Source organism: Gymnoscopelus microlampas (genome assembly GCF_963454915.1).
Source record: "Gymnoscopelus microlampas genome assembly, chromosome: 8".
Classification (NCBI taxonomy): domain Eukaryota; kingdom Metazoa; phylum Chordata; class Actinopteri; order Myctophiformes; family Myctophidae; genus Gymnoscopelus; species Gymnoscopelus microlampas.
The window spans coordinates 21,494,283-21,515,910 of NC_139945.1; the positions used below are offsets into that span (position 1 = coordinate 21,494,283).

Below are 21,628 nucleotides of genomic sequence, written 5' to 3' on the forward strand. Positions count from 1 at the left end.
TAACACACTTGCTCTGCTGAAGCTAGCCCAGCTGTCTTAACAGCAGTGTGGACTGGTGATAATAGGCAGCCATTCTGCCTCTATTTAGTTGTGTGCTTGCCTGCAGTGCAGCGGACAGAGCTCACCCAGATGTTCTCCTTGAATATGAGAGAGAGACATGGAAGCAACATGTGTTGCTTTTAATCACTGCAGATGAGACTGTAAAAGACAGACACTTTGAGAAAGTTTGCATATGTGTGTTAGTACTGAGCACACAGATAGTTTTCTGCACACCTCAATTTAAACTAAATGAAACACAGCCCATACATTTCTGTACGTATAAAGTATGTCTCAGTAACAATACATTTATCCTTGTTATTCTAGGAAACACTCACGCACGCACGCACGCACGCACGCACGCACGCACACACACACACACACACACACACACACACACACACACACACACACACACACACACACACACACACACACACACACACACACACACACACACACACACACACACACACACACACACACACACACACACACACAGCATTTAGACATTTGCACCATCTGCCTCTAAATGAATGGGTATGAAAATATGAGTATGAGATGGGAGAGATGAAGAGGGCTGCTTCAGGAAAATGATGCATAATCACACTTTTCCCTCTACCTATAGGCAGAAGGAGCTCTCCATTCTCTCTCTTTTTTCTCTTCTCCCACATTGCTCATTTTGATTCATCTTGGTAACGTTGGTGCTCTTTTCTCATCAGATGAGAAATTGTTTCTCCACTTTCCTTCTCCGGAGGACATGAGAACACTTAGCAGTTACATGGCACTGTGCTGCAGTCAGTGCAAAAAGAAGAACAAATGAAGATGGGGAAAAAAAGATTAAAGAATGAATGACAGCAACGTTCCGTCCCTCATAACCGTCAGAGGGGAGTTGTTGGAGAATACAGCAACGAGAGCACATGCTGTTCTAGCAGGGATGTTAAGCACAACGTAATTTCGAACTTCTGTCCAAGGCACTTCTGTCATGCTTTCACTTTCTCTCTCTCTCTTTCTCTCTCTCTCTGCTTGTTACAGAGAGACGCCCCCCCCCCGGCATCTCTCTGTAACCGTTGTTGATGAGTGTCACCTTGACATACGAGAGTGGCCCTACAGAGGAAAAGCTCCAATCTCAACAGGAAGAGAGGGCTCCAATCTCAGGCTTGGGGGAATGTGAAAATGTAATCTCTCACAGATAGGTGCGTGTGTGTGTGTGTGTGTGTGTGTGTGTGTGTGTGTGTGTGTGTGTGTGTGTGTGTGTGTGTGTGTGTGTGTGTGTGTGTGTGTTGTGCGCACGCACATGAGTTAATGCGTGCTCGTGTGTGGTGTGGTGTGTATGTACTTTAGGTGCACAGTCCCCATGTGTGTGCGGTGCAGCCCACGAATAGCACCTAGCATGTGTGTGTGTGTGTGTGTGTACGGTTCTAATCTCTCCGTCCTCTTCTTTTTCCCTTCTCAAAGTCCCTGCACTCTCCGTCTGCCCTCCAGTCATTCCTCCAGTCTGACAGAAAGGGGTGAACCCCGGTGTCACGGCCTCCTCCACCTGGTTAAACCTCTTTCCCTCAACATCCATCCATCCACCCTGGGGCCGGGAGGGACCAAGGGCCAGTCCAGAGACATAGGGGTCAGCCAGCCATTATCACACACACACGCGCGCGCGTGCACGTGCGCACATGTACACGCACGCACAGACACACACACACACACACACACACACACACACACACACACACACACACACACACACACACACACACACACACACACACACACACACACACACACACACACACACACTGCACTGAGGCAGAAGGGAATGGAGAAAGGATGAGAGGGATGTACAGTAGACTTCCAGTAAAACAGGCCTGAAAATCCACATTTCAGGAGGCCAAAGGGGGAGGTAAATATCTCTTCTCCCTTAGGAAGGTGTTCAACCCCCCGCCCCTTTTTACCCCATTCTACTCTGTACATATAGTGTTTTATATTTGTGATGATATTTGTATTTTAGTGTTATTTTCTATGCTATGTTGATGAATTGAATATATAGGACCTCAATGGAAACAAGTCCACAGGACTTTTTTGTTATCCTTTTAGACCAGGTGTATGACTGCACTTTATATTTCTGTCTAATACAATATTCAATCAATCAAAGAGGTGAAGTAGAGTGGAATGGGCCAGTAGGGGCAGTATAGTATAGATAACATTTAGCCACAAGATGTCGCACTTTTACAACACAAAAGACAGAAAGAAAGAAATGCAACAGTCAGACAGTCTGAGATTAGAGAAGGAATGAGGGAGGAGGAGGTGGAGAGGAAATAGGAATGAACCCATGTATTCTTCCTTTAGCTCTTTAATTCTCCTTCTCCTGCTCTCTTATCTGACATCAGCCCCATTGTCTGCTGGGGGCACACACACACACACACACACACACACACACACACACACACACACACACACACACACACACACACACACACACACACACACACACACACACACACACACACACACACACACACACACACACACACAGTTTCGCTGGGTTGCTTGCCAGACAATGCGCTTCTCTTGCTCAAAGAAGGAAAAAGCCTTCAGAGCTCAGAAATCTGTAGTTGACTTTTAATTTTCCTGACCTGACCTGGCGGAGATCAATTGAAAGCTTCTCGGCTGCTAAATGTCCCCTCTTCATAGTTCTGTGGTACAGCCCTGTCACAGCTCGCCAGGTACACAATCTTTTCAAGATGGCACTTTAGCTGTAGCTGACATTTCATAATTCCTCCACGTATAAAATCTCTCCCCAGTCTGTCTAGGAGAGCTGTTCCACTCAGTGTGAGGCTGCCAGCCATGGTCCTCAATTAACCCAGCTCTTTCTTTATCATTTACCACATTGCCAAAAACAGCTTGTCCTGAGGGACGGCAAAGTGCTGGATAGCAAAGAGATCCCATATTAGAGCCACCTTGTTGAGCACAACACAACACAACACATTTTAACATAACACAGGATCCACACCACTTCTTCTTCATTAACAACGTAAGTGACTGTCATCTCTCAGCATGTTCCATCCTGTCCACTCGTACAAGTACAAATTAGATCCATTATTTTGAGCACAAGATAAGTTTGCACACACATACCCACACCGCACAAACACACACGCACACACACACACACACACACACACACACACACACACACACACACACACACACACACACACACACACACACACACACACACACACACACACACACACACACACACACACACACACACACACACACACACACTTTTCTGTGCTGTGTTGTATTGGGCCTTGTTAGCACCTACTGTAGATCACTTTCTCATGCGCAAAGAGCTGTGTTGGCTGTGTCATCGTGTTCTCAGATAAAGTGCTGTTGATCACGCGGTGGCAGAACTTGACAGGCCAATTCCTCAGAGACTGAGGCAGGGGGTGGGAGAGCGGGGGTGAGACTAGTGGGAGGTGGAGTAAGGCAATAGGAGAACGCAAGGGACAGAGAGAGGTAGAGGTAGCGAGCAACCATGGGAAAAATCCAGACACGCATGGCACACGGCAATAGGAAAAGAAGGAAAGATGCATACACACACACACACACACACACACACACACACACACACACACACACACACACACACACACACACGCACACGAGATGGAGCACACATTGAGAGACTGAACGTCATTTGTACTCTCAGAGTTAAAGGAACGCTGAGGACTTTCCAGTGTAGTGCATGCGTACCTTGCCAGCCAGGCTTGCAGACAGGTTTGACATCGATGCAGACAGGAACGCTGTGTAAAGGCTCTCTTCTGGCCACAGTCCCACGCTGTCACCTGGATCTCATACTGTTGCTGCTGGTCAAAGGTCAGCTTCTCTGTGTTACGGATGTTACCTGGTACAGAGAGTTACCTGGCACAGGGAGGACAGAGGAGAGGTCATGGCATAACAACTAAATTGGAGTGAGGAAAATATAAATTAAAACTGCAAGGAGCGATGCCTTGTGGCATTTTTGAGACCCATAAAATATGAACATTTTCACAACTTCTGATATGTGTGCAAAGTTGCGCAACCTTTAGTGTACATTTAGTCTCGCACAAATGTGATCATCATAATAATTCCTGGTGGGGCTTCACACTGGTGCAGTGCTTGAGCCCTAAAAAAAGTTTAAGATTTCAAACTTTTTGCAACACATAACCTTTTCTCTTTCAAAGGTACAACAAACCCAAGACTGATGTCATCATCAAGACATGTGGAGTGTAAATGTATGCAGTCATAAAGATGCATTTTGAGCCTTTACACCATAATGAGCTTGAAGAAAATCTCTTTTTATCTCTTCACCCGAAAACAGCAGACCTACATTTAACGTATCGTGACTACTAATTGAAGCCGAGGCCGAATTGGGCCAAATCGCATGGATGAGCCCTGACAGCACATGGTTGGTGCTACAGACTCCAAATTTCGCACACAGATAGCTCAGACCTTTGCCTACGATCTTAGCTAGGCCTCGACCCGACCCGATATGCGGTTTTCCGGAACCAACGCGAAAGGTTCGGAATCTCCATATGCGGAGTCCTGACTACTAATTGAAGCCAATGGACGCCGAATCCAAATTGGCCCGAATCGCATGGATGAGCCCTGAAAGCACATGGTTGGTGCTACAGACTCCAAATTTCGCATCGACCCGACCCGATACACAGTTTTTCGGATCCGGCACGAAAGGTTTGGAATCTCCGTATGCGGAGATGACTGACATTGGGCTGTTCCAGAGCAAGCGCTGACTCATTGTGACATCACTTCATAAAAGGCATCACATACACTAGATGAGTCAACAAAAAATCTCTGAGTGTGGCATAAACTATAGTCTTTCTTCCTCTCACTCCAAGGTGACAGATGAAAGTATATAAGCCGGCTTCTAAGCTAAGTCCAGCACTCTTGACAGACCTCTGCATATAGTCTATAAGCAGCTCTCAAAAAAATGAGTACTCCAGAAAAGCTACCAAAGCTAAACCCCGGTGAAGGAGAAATAATTCGTAACAACTTGGTACTTCTAAATTATCAGTGCAAGTTCATGGAAAGCCGGAAGGAATTGCAGGAGCAGGCCTTCAAGACATCGACTCAAGTCCTTCTTTATGTACAAAAACTGGAGCAGGAAAAAAGAAAAATGAACCAAAGAATTACAAAACTCGATTGGGATACGAAATGGAAAGCTAATAAGGCTGTTGCTGGGGATCAGATGGGACAGTCAACATCTGCTGGCCAGACAGGAGGAGCAGACGGAGGAGGAGACAGTGTTCCTGGGGAGCAGATGGAACAGTCAACATCTGGTGGGAAGACAGGAGGAGCAGACAGAGGAGGAGACAGTTTTTTTGATGAGATCGGTGATGAAGAATTAATTAACTGTGCTGCTTTTACTGAAGAAAACAAGGATCAGTCAAGATCTGAGTTGGATGAGGTGCAGACGGGGGAGACAAACATAAGACAAGCTAAATCAACAGCACAAGACCAACAAAAAACAAGTTCTCCAAAAAAACTCAAGCTGAACTCTCCCGCTACAAAAAAGAAAAGAGCAACAAAGCGTGGGACTGGGATGATGACTTGAATGATGCAGATTTATCCAGGCTGCATATTCTGCTTAAAGAAGAAACAAACAAAAAGCGACAGAGATATATGCCATATATGGGCATAAAAGGACACATACAAACAGATACATAGATCCCCATATATGGGCATGAAAGGGAAACAGACAGACAGATCCAGAGATCTCCATAATAAAGTCAAAACGGGTCCAATGACAACAGGTATAATGGGGTTTGCATTAAAGGGGGAACCGGCACTGTGTCTGCAGATGTCCATATATCACAGACACAGATAGCTCCATATATGGGCATAAATGCACACACAGATGGGCATAAATGGACACAGGCAAACAGATGGCCAAAACGGGTCCTATGACAACAGGTATAATGGGGTTTGATTTAAAGGGTGGAGCATTCATTCCCTATTTACAGTACATCGTTCCTGTGTAGGCCGGTCCCCGACTAGACCCTCGGCCACCCGAAGGGCTAGACCCTCGGCCGAGCTTCTAGTTAATCTAACTCTGCACTGACGTCACATTGTAGGTGTACATAGTAGCCTCTGACAACGGGTACTAAATATTATTCTGTTTATTTATTCATCTTGTTATATTTAGTTGTGTTAGCACAGTCTGAATGGAACATGTCCCACCAACCTGTACGAGTAAGTGACAAATAAATCCCTTGTGATTCTGTGTAGATCCATAACAATCAGTGCTCTGGAATGGTTGATGGGATAGAGAGAGAGAGTCTATTTTCACCCACGCATTAACCCGGGCCAACACTCGGTACTGGAACATGAACATACTGATTGATGCGTTACAAAGAGAGGTGTCAATGTAATAACCCGGGAAACGCCGGGCAAGCTGATAAAGCTGTGCCTTTGCACTGCGAAGTGCTGGTTCTTTTCCAACTTAAATGCAACATTCAACAACACTACACCGCAGTGAGCCCAGAATTAAACCGCATAACCCATTTAACAGGCCTGTCATCATCCCTCATGGTTGCTGCAGAGAATGACAGGAGCCCTTGTACTACTAATGCCTGTTAATATTTGATGGCTCTAAGACTACAGCTGATTGGCACTTCATGGAGACGAGGTGAGGGGGTTGAGCGGTTGCACGGTGCCGTCAGTGGTGGAAAAAGTACTCAAATTCTTTACTTAAGTAAAAGTACCAATACTGCAATATAGAAATACTCTGTCACAAATAAAAGTCCAGAATTCAAAAGTTACTTGAGTAAAAGTGCAAAAGTATTGGCATCATAATGTACTTAAAGTACCAAAAGTAAAAGTACTAAAATGTTTGAAAATAGCAGATCTACAAGCTCACAACGCGTCGCGATATGTTGTGAGCTTGTAGATCGGCTATTTTCAAATAGCCTATGTATAAAATAGGGCTTAAAAAGTGGTTAATGTATGTTTCATAATATAAGCACTTATATCTGAAAAGTAACTAGTAACTTAAGTTTTCAAATAATTGTAGTGGAGTAAAAGTACAATATTTGGATCTGAGATGTAGTGGAGTAGAAGTAAAAGTACTGGAGATTGGAAATACTCAAGTAAAGTACAAATACCTAAAAAATTGTACGTAAGTACAGTACTGTACTCAGTTACTTTCCACCACTGGGTGCTATGGCATGGAATGTGAGCAGACTGTAAAGGGTTTTGGAATGGCACCGTCCTGAGCGTATAAATGGCAGTATCCAAACTCCATCCATCCATTTAGGAGGACTGATTAACTGAACATTTAAAGGAACACATATCAATAACATAATCAGTGTAACAGAGAAGCTCAGCCTGAAGCCCCTGGCCAGGAGGGATCCCCTCTTGAGGTAGACGTTTTGTTCCCCACGTGGGATACCCGGGTTGGAATCTCAGGTGTTACTCATATGTTATTGTATGCTGCCCCATCTGTAGTGGGACACACACACACACACACACACACACACACACACACACACACACACACACACACACACACACACACACACACACACACACACACACACACACACACACACACACACCACAAGAAGCAGAAAAAGAAGAAGTATCAGCCCTGTCTCTCACGCCAGTGTAGTGCTGCTCTCAGCTCTTTGCTCCTCTTGTAAATAACTGTCACAGTCAGTCCGAATCCTCATTCTCCCTTTATTATCTTGTTGTCATCAATAATCATAGAGTGAAAAAAGTAATGTTCTTAAAGTGACAATTTAAGGACTTTTTAAGACCTTTTTCATACCCCAAAAACAACTGAAAAGAAAAATACCATTGCTGCATCAAAAGTAATCAACACACTATTCCTACTATGAATCAACTCCTACATTCCAAGTGCTTGTCAGGGTGGGGGGTCCCCAGTTCAAATATGATTATTTTGGGGGGTCACAGCCTGAAAAGTTTGAGAACGACTGCCAATAGACTATCATGCTGGGGTCATTTAGTATGTATTGATTTGAAATGGTGACTGATTAGCACTGTGCTTTTCCCCATAGTTTTCAAATTGTGGTGGCCGAACGTGGACAGATTCTGGTTAATTACTACTACAGCTGCCTTTGATTGTGTCGTTCCTCTCTTCCTGTACTTAACACGCCTTTTCATGTAATGTATCAGACCTGATGAAGACCCTTAGTGGGCGAAACGTTGTGTAACCTTAATACATGTTTATGCATGTAAGATTGCGGACTTCCCTTCCTTTTCTCTATTGTACCGTATTGTTGTTCAGCACCTGATTAGGTTTTTTTGGGATGTGCGTGCTTCCCTCTGGACTCTATTCGAACGTGAACTTCACATTTTACTAATAATAATAATAATAATAATAATAATAATAATAATAAATGGTATTTGTAACGCCCTTTACATTTTCACCAATCTCAAAGTGCTACAGGGTTTAAAAACAGAAAAACAACAACATAAGATCCTGCTTGTAAGTTGTGGCTTATAATGAACCATAGGTTGTACAATCAAAAATGTGTTCAACCCCTGGACTGACCAAATACTTTGTGATAGGGTTTCGTGGACAAGGACATAATTTGGGGGACCTTTACATGAAACAAGGTTGAGTAAAACTGCCATTTAGTATGCATTAACTGATCAGCTGATTAATGTGGTCTTTGTTTCTGTTTGTTTATACTTATGCGCGCGCACACACACAAACTTTATTTTTTTATCGCAAAAAACATTAAAGATTTTGAATATTTTATAAAATATTTTAACAACAAAAAATGTGTAGGGATTAGACTATCATGCTGGTGCTGCATTAACTGATCAGCTGATTCATGTGATCACACACACACACACGCGCACACACACACACACACACACACACACACACACACACACACACACACACACACACACACACACACACACACACACACACACACACACACACACACACACACACACACACACACACACACACACACACACACACACACACACACACACACACACACACTCCCCCCTGTCAATTACCACCTCAACTTATTCTAGTTGTCAGCAGAAACAACATGCTGTGACTGTTGGAAAGGTTGGCCAGCTAGAAAATGACTGCATTAGCTTCCATCTCTCTCCTCTCACGCACGCACACACACACACACACACACACACACACACACACACACACACACACACACACACACACACACACACACACACACACACACACACACACACACACACACACACACACACACACACAATCTCTCTCCGGCAGCAGCCCTGCATGTTCCTCCTCTCTCCCCCAGGTGCTCTTAAAGGGGCTACACCATGAATTTTTTTTTTTTTAGGTTTTTAGTATTTTTTGGGCTCCCCAGAGTCTCTTGTTTCCTGAATGGGCGTGTCTGAACAGGCCATTTCAGAATGGCAGGGCAAGTGATGTCACTTGCCCTGATTTTGCATTGATGATGGCCAGACAGAATTGCTCAGTAGCTCCCCCCTGCCCAATAGGACGTTTTGGTATTGCAGCTGAAAAAGCTTGGAATGACAGACAGTCAGATTGTGAGAAAAAATATCTGGATGTTTTTTAGGCTAACAACCTGTTTAAAACGTATTAGGGGGCAATATTTATATATAATATATTTTTTTTAAATTCATGGTGTAGCCCCTTTAAGTTAAAGAGGCCTCTAACGCCTGCACTCAGCAGTCAATGGCAGTGCAAGACCCCTGCATGAGAGACAGTATCATTTACTCTGTTTGGCCCTAAACTCACTTCGTCAGCCTTTTTTATTGCACAAGTAAGACGCGCGAACGCGGGAAGCCAACGCAGCTTGAAAATAACAATAAGAAGAATAGAAAGGAATGTGCAATTGTAGAGAAGTGGGTGGTACAGTTAAATTACTGTACTCAAACTAAGGCGTTTTCAACTTGCCATCCGGCCTGAAATATGCACAAATGACATGGAATTCTTAGATATCCCAATAGATGAACTTGTGTAGATGCTTTTAGATGTGACTGTAGCTGCTATATTTCTCTCAGAGGAGAATTAGTCACCCAGGGGCAGGTGGATTTCAGCCACACTGTAGCAGCCAATGAGAGCGTGAGTCACATGGGGGCGCGGCTGCACACAGGCAGTGCACACAGACACACAACCCGAGCACGGTTTCATAGTAAGCTCCACTTGCGCAGAGGCGCGCCTTGGGCACATCCAAGCTAATAGAAACTGCAGGCTTTCTATTTGTGGAAAGTTAGCTTGCTATAATGGAAGCCACTGTTCTCGGGTTAATACAAATCTGAATAAAACATTTTAAATCTAGTTTGGAAAAAAAAAAATCTGTCTAACGATGTCACTGGTAGACAGGTTTCTGAACTGTCCACAGTCCTCCTATCAGACACAGAGTGAGTAGATTTTTTTTTACCATTTTATCATGAACATTAGTGAGGACCATTTATATAAAGATAGGTTGAAAATGGGTGAAGTTGTCCTTTAATGAGGGGCAGTGAAATGAGATCTTCAGATTGAGGAAGGAGAGTGGGGTCAGTAGAGGACACAAGCACCACAGAGGCAAACGGATCTGATCATGTCCGGTGCGTGCGTGCGTGCGTGCGTGCGTGCGTGCGTGCGTGCGTGCGTGCGTGCGTGCGTGTGTGCATGGTGCCAACCAGGTGTTTATGCCCACAGACATCATCCTTCCCGGGAACAAGCCCAGACCCGAGAGGGAGCCAGGAGAATGGACCAAGCCAACACAGAACCACACAGAGCCAAACAGGAGGGGGGACTCATGACCCGGGGCTGCAGGCAGCATCACAACAGCAGTGAACAATAGAGGATAAAGACTAGAGTCACAGGGCTTTCTGTCTGGATAACAAACCCCCTGCCAAAACAGCATTGTTCTCGAATAATGTATTTTGAGCTACTTCGCCTCCTCATCCAACAGGGGCACATACTGCTCAATTTATCTTTGAGAAAGAATTGTCGCAAGGAATTAATTAATTTTGCCGTGCGATAGGGCATAGGGCCAACTGGGACACACATACTAACTAACTAACTGAGGATCAAACGAGAGCACACGTGACAGGATAGTAACCTTGTCAGCATGCAGGTAAATCCCATATCCGGGCTGACAACAGCCCGGGGCTCTAGCACACAGCTACATGGGGACCAGTGTAATGGGAGAACTAGGTTGTTGTAATGCAGTGTAGTCCCATTTCAATCTTTACCATCACGACCCCCACCCCCTGCCCAAATACATCTCAGGGGCACCCAGGGGGCAGTACACGCTCCGGTGTGACATGGATCAGATACCGTATGGATCCGACAGCATTGATGAATAAAATGAGAGGTGGGGACTATTACACCACAGATCAATAGTGCTCTTGTAAAGAGGAAGATGAGGAACGGGAGCTGTGATGATCAATGCAATCAGTCACAGGTAGATTGGGTTCAAAAGATAAACTTCCATTTTACCTCTAGTCAAATGGCATGTGCCTTTGTGTGTGCACCATTATGTATTTGTGTATTTGGAAGTGTGTGTGTGTGTGTGTGTGTGTGTGTGTGTGTGTGTGTGTGTGTGTGTGTGTGTGTGTGTGTGTGTGTGTGTGTGTGTGTGTGTGTGTGTGTGTGTGTGTATACATATATATGCACATGCATCTTATCAGACTTCATGTCTGTGCCTCTACATGTACTGTATGTATACAGACCATGACTATACAGACATGTGGCAGCGTGGTTTGTATCCTAAATGGTAGGCCACAATTTCCGTTGTTTTGTAACTCAAGCGGACAAGCACAGATGGTACGCTTCCAGGCAGTGCATATTCATAATTGAAACACAGAGACTATATTCTCACATTATGTTAGCCGAAGATAAACAACTAATGCTAATGCTTTGTAAACCAAAGAAATGAAATCCAGAATAATAACCAATGTATGCATGTGTCAGTGCATTGTGTTCCTGTGTGTTCCTCTTGTGTTGATATGGACATGACAAGCAGAACATGTCATTAGCTGTGGTTAACGTAGTCCTGATGCATCTGCCAGTGCAAAAAAAAAAGCGCTTGGCAGATTTGGTCTGGCCCCGCTCGGTTGTGATTGGATTTCCCTGCAAACCAAAGTTGTGGGGCACCAATCAGGGCCCAGTATGCAAATGTGGGGCCGGTTTATCACGAAAAGCATTTTATTAATTTGCCCCTTGGAAATGCAGGTTCCACATAGAGATTCCAGACTAATATCTACGCAGTCTAGATGTGCTCACTTTCCCCACATTAGCTGTGGGGAAAGTCCCTCCCTTGTTGCCATTGTGGAAAAATTCTGCAACACAACACTGCACTTGGCCCACTTCTCTGTGACTTTTTTGTCCGAGAGAGAGAGTGTGTGTGTGTGTGTGTGTGTGTGTGTGTGTGTGTGTGTGTGTGTGTGTGTGTGTGTGTGTGTGTGTGTGTGTGTGTGTGTGTGTGTGTGTGTGTGTGTGTGTGAATTGGGTTTCTTATTATCTGTTATACATTCACACACACACACACACACACACACACACACACACACACACACACACACACACACACACACACACACACACACACACACACACACACACACACACACACACACACACACACACACACACACACACACACACACAGCCCTGGGGAGTGCACATAATCCTGACGTGCATGCATTACCTCCACTATGACAGCCTCCTAGTATTTAACCCTGGGCCTGCATTAGAGGCAGGGCTAGGTGAGAATGTTGACGATTAAAGCTGTGACACCTCTGCCCGGAAGTGTGATATGTCCCTCATGTCTAATTCCTATACTGCCAAACTGTACCTGTGAAGGTGTGTGTGTGTGTGTGTGTGTGTGTGTGTGTGTGTGTGTGTGTGTGTGTGTGTGTGTGTGTGTGTGTGTGTGTGTGTGTGTGTGTGTGTGTGTGAGTGTGTGTGTGTGTGTGTGTGTGTGTGTGTGTGTGTGTGTGTGTGTGTGTGTGTGTGTGTGTGTGTGTCTGTCTGTGTGTGTGTGTGTGTGTGTGTGTGTGTGTGTGTGTGTGTGTTTGTGTAATACTTCCTACTTGAAGTATTTGTTTAAGGTTACCTGTCCTACAAGGCTCTATGGTGTTGCAAAGACTGCCTTGTAATTTAGCTCAAATAGTAGTAACATTCACACACAGTACATTGGCAGTGTTGAAGTTCATTGTAATTCATTGATATTCTTTGGTATGACGCTTGGTTAACGGAAGGTCAATCCTCGGCTCCCCTTAAAGGGGAATTTTGGACCATGGTTTTCTTACCTTTTCTATGACGTTATGATATCTTAGGATGAATGGTAGGCTACAGTAAAAAAATGTCATTACTCCATCCCGCGTCCGCCACAGCTAAAAACGCGCGCCAATAGGGCTAGATCGAATATTTTGATAGTTTTTTTTTTTTTTGTTGGTGAGATCTGACGTTCATAGTGACAGAACACTATGCAATGTGATTGTTTTCAATGCGCCCCAACGGAAGTCTCGCTAGACGAGATTGAAATCTCGAGATTTCAATAAAATGGTAAGAAAACAGTGGTCGAAAATTCCCCTTTAAGTTAGTGTTGGTGCCTTGCATGGTTTCCTCCATCATCGGTGTGAATATGACTGTGAATGTAATGCACATTAAGTGCTTAGGATAAAGGCACTATATAAATGCACCATTTTATTTATGGGATATATAATGTGTGTGTGTGTGTGTGTGTGTGTGTGTGTGCGTGTAAAGGGTTGAATCTGCATTGACTTTGGGCACCTGAAACTGGACTTGGCCCTCTTAAGAGCGAGCAAGCAGGATTAGTATTGACTAATACGCCATGAGGACTGTTCTGTTTGTAGCTGTTGAAACAGCCAATTTGGTCAACTGTTTTCCCCCCTCAATTTGTGCTTTTGAATATCATTTCTCTCTTCCGTGCAGAATGCAAGTGGCAGTAGATCTATGTGTCATTGTACTACATTTCTGAAAATAACTAATTCCTGAGACATTTGTGTTAGTGAAGTTATGCCTAAATCTAGCTCTAATATAAATAAGTATATGAAAATATTGCTATAGCCTTGCAATGGTTAAAAAACAAAGATTTTTGGTTTATTGAAAGCATGACAGTTAAGATAATTGTATTGTGTTCTGGCTTTTAACATTTGTTTTAGTTTATTGGACTGGAGGACTTTCTCCACAAACCCTTAACTACAAGCCAGATACACAGCAGAGGTCAGGGACCGCGTTCACATACAAGATGTGAAGGAGGAACCGGGCGCAGTGTACATGAAGTTCATGGAAGCAAACGAGGCAGCAAGAGCGAGGTGATGCGAGGTGATGCGAGGTGATGCAGAAGACCAGAAGCCCTGCGAGATCGAAACACCCGGATGTCATAGCAGCACGTCAAAAAGTGGAGGACGCACGCCACGCAGCTGGTCAAAACCCGTCCGCAGAACAACGCGAGACACTGAAGGACGCCAAGCGACTTCTCTTTGCTGAGTACGACAAAATCAGAGGTGAGGAGCTGATGTAAAAGGTCCGCAGAGTGGAAGCTGCTCAGGGAGAACAACAGTACAGCAAATCATGGAAGGTGATCAATGAGATGTGTGGAAGGAAAAGACCGAAAGAGGGACAGGTTGCAGCCCAGCCCAGAAGAGAGAGTGACCCAGGTGGTTAACTCACTTCAGGAACCTTCTTGGTACACACCAGACAGTGGAAGATGCCGAGAAGGAAATACCTGCAGTCCTGAGGGATCTCAACATTGATGACGGCCCTTTCACAGCTGGGGAATTTGCCACCGTCAAAGCCTCCCTGAGGCAGGGGAAGAGTGCTGGACCTGACGGCATTCCCCCAGAGGGAATCAAGAACTGTAATCTTGATGATGTCATCTTGGAGATCTGCAACCAAGCTCTGATGGAAAACATCATGCCAGAAATATGGTCTCTCTCACACATCCTCCCGGTACCAAAATCTGGGGATCTATCAAAGCCTGACAATTACCGTGGTATCAGCCTGACCTGTATCATTGCGAAAATGTTCAACTGCATGATACTGAACAGGATACCGAGTGCTATCGACCCCCACCACAGGGAAAACCAAAACGGATTCCGAGAGGGGAGAACCACCTTAGCCCAGATCCTTGCATTACGGAGGATCATTGAGGAGGTAAAGAGGAACAACCTGGCAGCGGTGCTGTGCTTCATCGACTTCAGGAAGCCCTTCGACACTATCCACAGAGGAATGATGTTGAGAATACTTAAGGCCTACGATGTTCCTCCCAACCTACTCCGAGCCATTGGGACCATGTACACGGGAACGAGAGCCCAAGTGACAACGCCCGACGGTAACAGCGAGGAGTTCAACATCTAAACCGGAGTGCTGCAGGGTGACACCCTAGCCCCCTTCCTTTTTATAACAGTACTGGACTATGCTCTGAGACAAGCTATGAAAGGAAGGGAGCATGAGCTCTGCTTCACTATCACGCCCAGAAGGTCAACGAGACACCCGGCAGAAACCCTGACAGACCTGGACTACGCTGACGACATCTGCCTTCTATCTGACCACGTAAAGTAGTCACAGGAGCTCTTGTCCAGAGTGGAGTTAGAGTGTGCTAGGGTTGGCCTCATGCTAAATGCAAAGAAAACCGTCATGGCCTATAACATCCCCCAAGAACATCCGCCCCTAACAACAACAGAAGGCACTGTGCTAAAGGAGGTCAGTGACTTTAAATACCTGGGCGCATGGGTCGGCTCCACAGAAAAGGACCTTAAGGTGCGGAAAGCACTTGCCTAGAGAGCTCTTAATGGCATGACCAGTGTGTGGAAATCCAACCTCCCCTGAAGCATCAAGATCAGTTTCTTCTCTGCAACTGTGCAGTCCGTTCTCCCTGGACGGGTGCTACACCAGAATGTTACGTGTGGTACTGAACATCAACCAGGACGAGCACATTACCAACGAGCGTCTGTACGGGGCACTACCAAGTGTATCAGAAAAGATAGCAGTCAAGATGAGACTAGCCAGCCACTGCCACCTGCACAGAGAATTCCCGGTCAAAAAGCTCGTACTGTGGGAACCAACACACGGGCATCGATCAAGAGGACGTCCCAGTCGTCCCACACCTACCTACGTGGCTGTACTAAGGAAAGATGCTGGTGCAGAAAGCATAAAGGAGCTGGCCAGATGTATGGAGAACCGAGATGACTGGAGACTCCGATGGAGGGCTCGTCTGAGGACGACGTAGAAAGATTGAAAAGAGCGGTGGAAATGGCTTTTTGTCAGGGCCTCCATTTAACTCACAGGCACCCTGACGAAGTATTCTAAAACACTGGAGTCAGTGACAAGAAAGACAGGGAAGATGCAGGACAGAGTGCTGGCAGGAGGCAGTGGAGCTACAGAAAAACGGCTGCAGTGACAGACAAGTGTTAGAACATTTCAGAAAATGGACCCCTACCCATCCATACAGGCCCAACACTGGCCTGTGTGGGGCAGCAGGCTGCGGTGGATGGAACAAAGGAATAGAGACAGAATTTAAAACTAGTTCCTATACTGTCACACCTGGTCCTCTGCCCTTTTCTCTTTTAGCTGTTAATGTTCCTGACGGCTCTCCATCTTTGCTGGCGACGTGTCATGTGTGATTTGGGCACATCAGCCTCAGGCAGAGATTCTCCTCTGTTTCTCTACATCTAAATCGGAGCCAGTGAGTGAGTACAAAAGGCTACTTTGTGATTCCCTGGCTAAAGGACAGGCCATTTAAACTGATGCCAAATTTGCTCTGTCTGCCTGCACAGATAAACTGTGCGTATATTGTTTTTTACAGGGATGATTGCAGTTACAATATCCGAGAGCTTGATTATCTTTTATATTTGAATCCCGTTCTAACACTTTAATGCATGTTTCATATCTATGAATAGAACATTTCATGGTGGGTTCAACTGTGCATTCATTTTCATTCAATTAGTCACACCAGTTGGGCTTACAGCTAAATGTGAATAATAGGACTATTTCCAGAGTCTTCCCACTTCTCCCCAAGGGGAAAGTCACATGCAAATTTGATACCCCGTCCTCCAGAGCTCTCCGGCTCTGCTGCCCTTCAACCCATAGCATATCAGAAAGGATGTGACATGCTCAGCGACAAAGGCCTTCAACCACCAGGCCTCAAAAGACAGACTCGGCTAGGAAAGCTTGACTCGGAGCTGCCTAATCAAGCCACCTAGCACCAACCGCTGACAGTGATCGACTCAAAATGAAACAGGTGGACAGACAATCTCCTTTTCGAAGGAAGAAGATGTCACCTCCACAGCAGTGTTTAAAACCCATCACGTCTAAGACCTAAAAGGACTTTGTATCCATGGGCCACAGAGGACACTCAGACAGCCGGCGTGCAGACATATCTTGGTCACTTGCTCTAATGTTTTTGTTTTCTTGACCGCAATGTTAAGAATAGCATGTTATTGAAACAGATGCTAGGTTCATTGTTTAATTGGAAGCCCAGAGGGGCCACTAAATAATTTGGAGGGGTTGCCAGATGCCTTTCTGAATGTGCTAAAACATGAAAATAAAAAACAGCTGCTGTGGAGCTGTCAGTTCAGCACAAAGAGGCTGGCTGGCTGAGAGGCTGCTGCTCAGTTCAGCACCATGGACAGAGTCAGTACATCTAACACAGGAAGCTGTCCGTTCACCATGGACGTTTTTTAATACCTAAAAAGAAAAAAAAGACAACATGAGACCATTACTGCGTCAAAAGGAACCAACAAATTATACTGCAAAAACAAATAGTTTTTCCACCCTAAACTTTAATTTGCTATCATTGTTTTCTAATAACTAAGCAGTTAATCAGCTGAATCTAAGCTCTGTTTTCTTTTCAAAAGAAAAAGAAAAATCTCTTTCCAGCTGTAAGTCTAAGTATTGGAGACATATGTACAGTATATAATATCAAACCAGGGCCCACCCAGCCTGGTCCCCTCCTCACTTCTTGAGAGAGAGAGAAATGGATGTCACATTTATGATGGAAGAGAAATGGTGTGTGCATTCATATGCATGTCTTTTTAGCCACATGGCTAGCTATGATGGTCTTTACTCTAGTACCACTCTTATGCCAAGATTTGCACGCAAAATAACTCCAAAACAAGTGGCCAGATTGCGATGAAACTAGCTGAGAGTGCATTAAAGCACCTTGGAGGATGAACCCTCCTCATTTTGGTGACCCGATGGCTTTCTTCTAGTGCCACATAAAGGGGACATATTTCACTGGCACACAAGATGAAACAAAAGCGCCTAGCAACTGACCAGAGTGGAAGAGACTTTTTTAGCCTTGCCGAGTCAGTACGTGCGTGCGTGCGTGCGTGCGTGCGTGCGTGCGTGCGTGTCATGTACACCTGTGTGAGAGCTTTATAGGTCAAGGTCATTATTATTATTCTTTGCACATTGGGAACATGTTTACTTATTCACTGTCTAATTGCTCTCCGAGAAGACAAGGACATTTCTACTCACTGCTGCTCAGTCATCGATAAACAAATAAAAAAAAACAGCATATATCCACTGGAGCACACCAAAACAACTGCCAATTGAATTATGTGCGGTTGAAATAAAACTACGCCAGTTCAAAGTCACCCTCATGGAGCGAGAGATAGAGAGAGGGGGAAAATCCATTTAAAACCGCTGTGCAAATGAGGAGACCCAAACAAAGGAGCAAAGGAGGCGGCTGACATTTATTAGTAACTCGCACAAAGCGCAATCCATTTTCAGAGTTGGTGAGTGTTTTTCCGGAGGCAGGCGCTCCCGTGTTTTTCCACCGATGTGATTTGAGGAAATCACTTACGCCTTACGCCTCACTCGCACCCCGACCTGTGACGGCTAATTGCGCTGATATCACTTAAGCTAACAGGGAGAACTAAATTGGATTCCCAAGGAGCTTTGTGTGCGCATCGCTGCTGGCAAGTTCCGATAAGAGCAACTTTATTTTCCCCTGCCTTCCCCTCTTTCTTCAGCCTTTCATACTGTGCTGTCATAATATCCAAACCCCACCTCCCACCCCCCTCCTAGGCAGGAGTGTTGAAAAGACAATTTGTCCACAGAGCAGCTACATAAGAATGATAAGAATGAAGGGGGGGGGGGGCAAGGTACCTGGAGAGAGCACACATTGACTGAGAAATTAAAAGAAAGTGAAAGATAGAGAGAGAAAAAGGGGAGGAATGGAGGAAATGTACATTGTACAAATGCTAAATTTTTCCTTTGTATTGCATGAACAATGATGAAAATGGTGTGAAGCAAACAGTGTGTGAAAGGCAAATGTAAAATCCATCACCACTGGTTGAAGAAATAAATCTAGTATACACAAGGACAAATCACAGAAGCATCCCATCAGGGTAAAAATGGTAATGTTTCCTCAACCTCATTTAATTTCAGCCCCGGAGGTGCCAAGGTGAGCCTTATTGACCCAACCCTCCCTCTTTTCAAGGCTGATTGAATAAACGACTGGCAGTCAGTAGGCCTCAGTGAGAGGGGGGTGGCTCATGGAGGGGGGGTGGGGGGTTGAACCCACTGGCCTCAGAGGCGGTACGGGGAAAGATATTGGGTGGCTGCCGGCAGCTACCCACGCTAATTGCAGCCATTAAACTGTTAGCTAAATGTCTCTCCACGTTGCATTAGCCCTTATGAGGTAAATGTATGAGGCCCAGTGAAATCTAGCGGTGATAATGAGGCAAACTGTCTACTAGTCGGCCGAGGTTTTGTGTTCTCCACATAATAAGATGGTGAATTGAATGAACAATTCATCATTAAGGCATCAAGGATTATAATTTAATTGTGTTTTCCAGTAAGGGGAAATGGGTCATTGACTCATTCTTTCTTCCACTTCAACAAATGCTATTCAGATACAGTATCTGTTTTCAGTGTATGAAAACAGACAAGCAATTAAAAAATGAACAATATCAAGACCTACAGTAGCAAATAATGCTAGTTGCTAGTCGGGGGACAGGGGTGCTGATGAGAGTGGAGAAGAGGGGAGGAAGAGAGGGTTAGATTGGGGGAGATGATAGATGGCGTTGGGGAGAATGGGCTCTGTCTCGGGTCAGCCCTGATCTCCCAGTGAGAAAGTGACCAAACCATAGGGAAACACATAAGAGAGACAGCCAGACAAACATACCGTAGGCCACACAACAGACACAGAGAGCAGATACACTGATCAAACAGCTATGCCAGTTGGGCAGTCCCACTTTAAGCTTGCTTTTCATCCTCCTACTCCTACTGAACACTAGATAGACATCAAGTACATCTGATTATTGGATATCACACTGTGTTATTCAACAGATTTTGGGCCACATGCTGGTTCACTGCGTTGGGCTTATAATATGCACATTTTATAGTCTGACATAAGGCGTAAATTGTAGCCATTTATGCACTAGCTTCCCTGGTCTGTGTATATTTATGTTCTGAGCTGATTTTCCTATTGAGATTTAGCATGAAATGATCTCTTGTATTACCCACCAGCAGAGCCAGTTAATGCTCTCCACACACACACACACACACACACACACACACACACACACACACACACACACACACACACACACACACACACACACACACACACACACACACACACACACACACACACACACACACACACACACACACAGTCTTAACCTCACTGTGGGCCAAAATACAAAATGCTCGCTCTTCATGAAATTAGCCAGGCGAGAGAGGACACAATTGAGAAGTTGGGGGCTCAGACATCACTTGGATGACCTCGCTCCTTCTCATTGAACGACACCCCCCTCAGCCTTAATTACATTAAAGGGTCCTCTCACGCAGTTAATTACATCATGCTGTCTCTGACTGAAGTGTGTGCACGCCTGTGTGTGTGTGTGTGTGTGTGTGTGTGTGTGTGTGTGTGTGTGATGGTTAGGGGACTATGTTACATAGGCATACACAATAGGCCTATTGGTGGGTGGGGAGAGGCACTTTGCTCAAACATTAATGACTGCTTTTCCCAGGCATGGACAGTCTGACGTCAAATTATCTTGAGATCTTGGTGAGGGATGTGATAGGCTCTATGCACAGCAGCCACTTCCTTACTTCCTTCACAGGTGTTACCAATGATAACAATGAAAGCTCTGTTCCATTTAGTGTAGCACAGTGGTTCTCAAACTTTACAATTTCAAGGACCCCCATAACTCGGAGGGAGACCAAATGTACCCGTAAGGGGGTTACTGTTACTCACCGGCAAGGGGGCATTTGGAACCCCCTCAAAACCATGAGGGTACCTGGACCACACTTTGAGACCCACTGGTGTAACAGAGTGTTTCCAGTGAGCCAACATGCGTAATATCAGCATGTTCTCCATATATGGGCAAGTTCCTGTTGGTTTTCCTGTTGATTTTGATATTTTGATTAGGAAGAAAACCCAGACTGGATCCATGGATTCACATCTGGATCTTTAAATAGTAAAATCATCCGGGAGTTGAATTTTTTATGCCCATATATGGAGATCCCTGAATTGTCATCAGTATGCCCATATATGGGTATGCCCCCTTTAGTGCCCATATTTGGAGCTGACTGATTTGTTTGCTGATGCCATGACAACAC

The 21,628-nt window shown here is 45.0% G+C and overlaps 1 long non-coding RNA gene across 1 annotated transcript in view; it reads right to left on the reverse strand.

Moving 5' to 3' along the window:
- Positions 1–21,233, reverse strand: part of LOC311049824 — a 156,679-nt gene extending 135,446 nt beyond the window's left edge. The window contains exon 1 of the long non-coding RNA XR_014601239.1: positions 21,111–21,233. This is a non-coding gene — a long non-coding RNA (uncharacterized lncRNA). The remainder of the gene's footprint in view (positions 1–21,110) is intronic.
- Between the last annotated feature and the right edge of the window lie 395 nt (positions 21,234–21,628).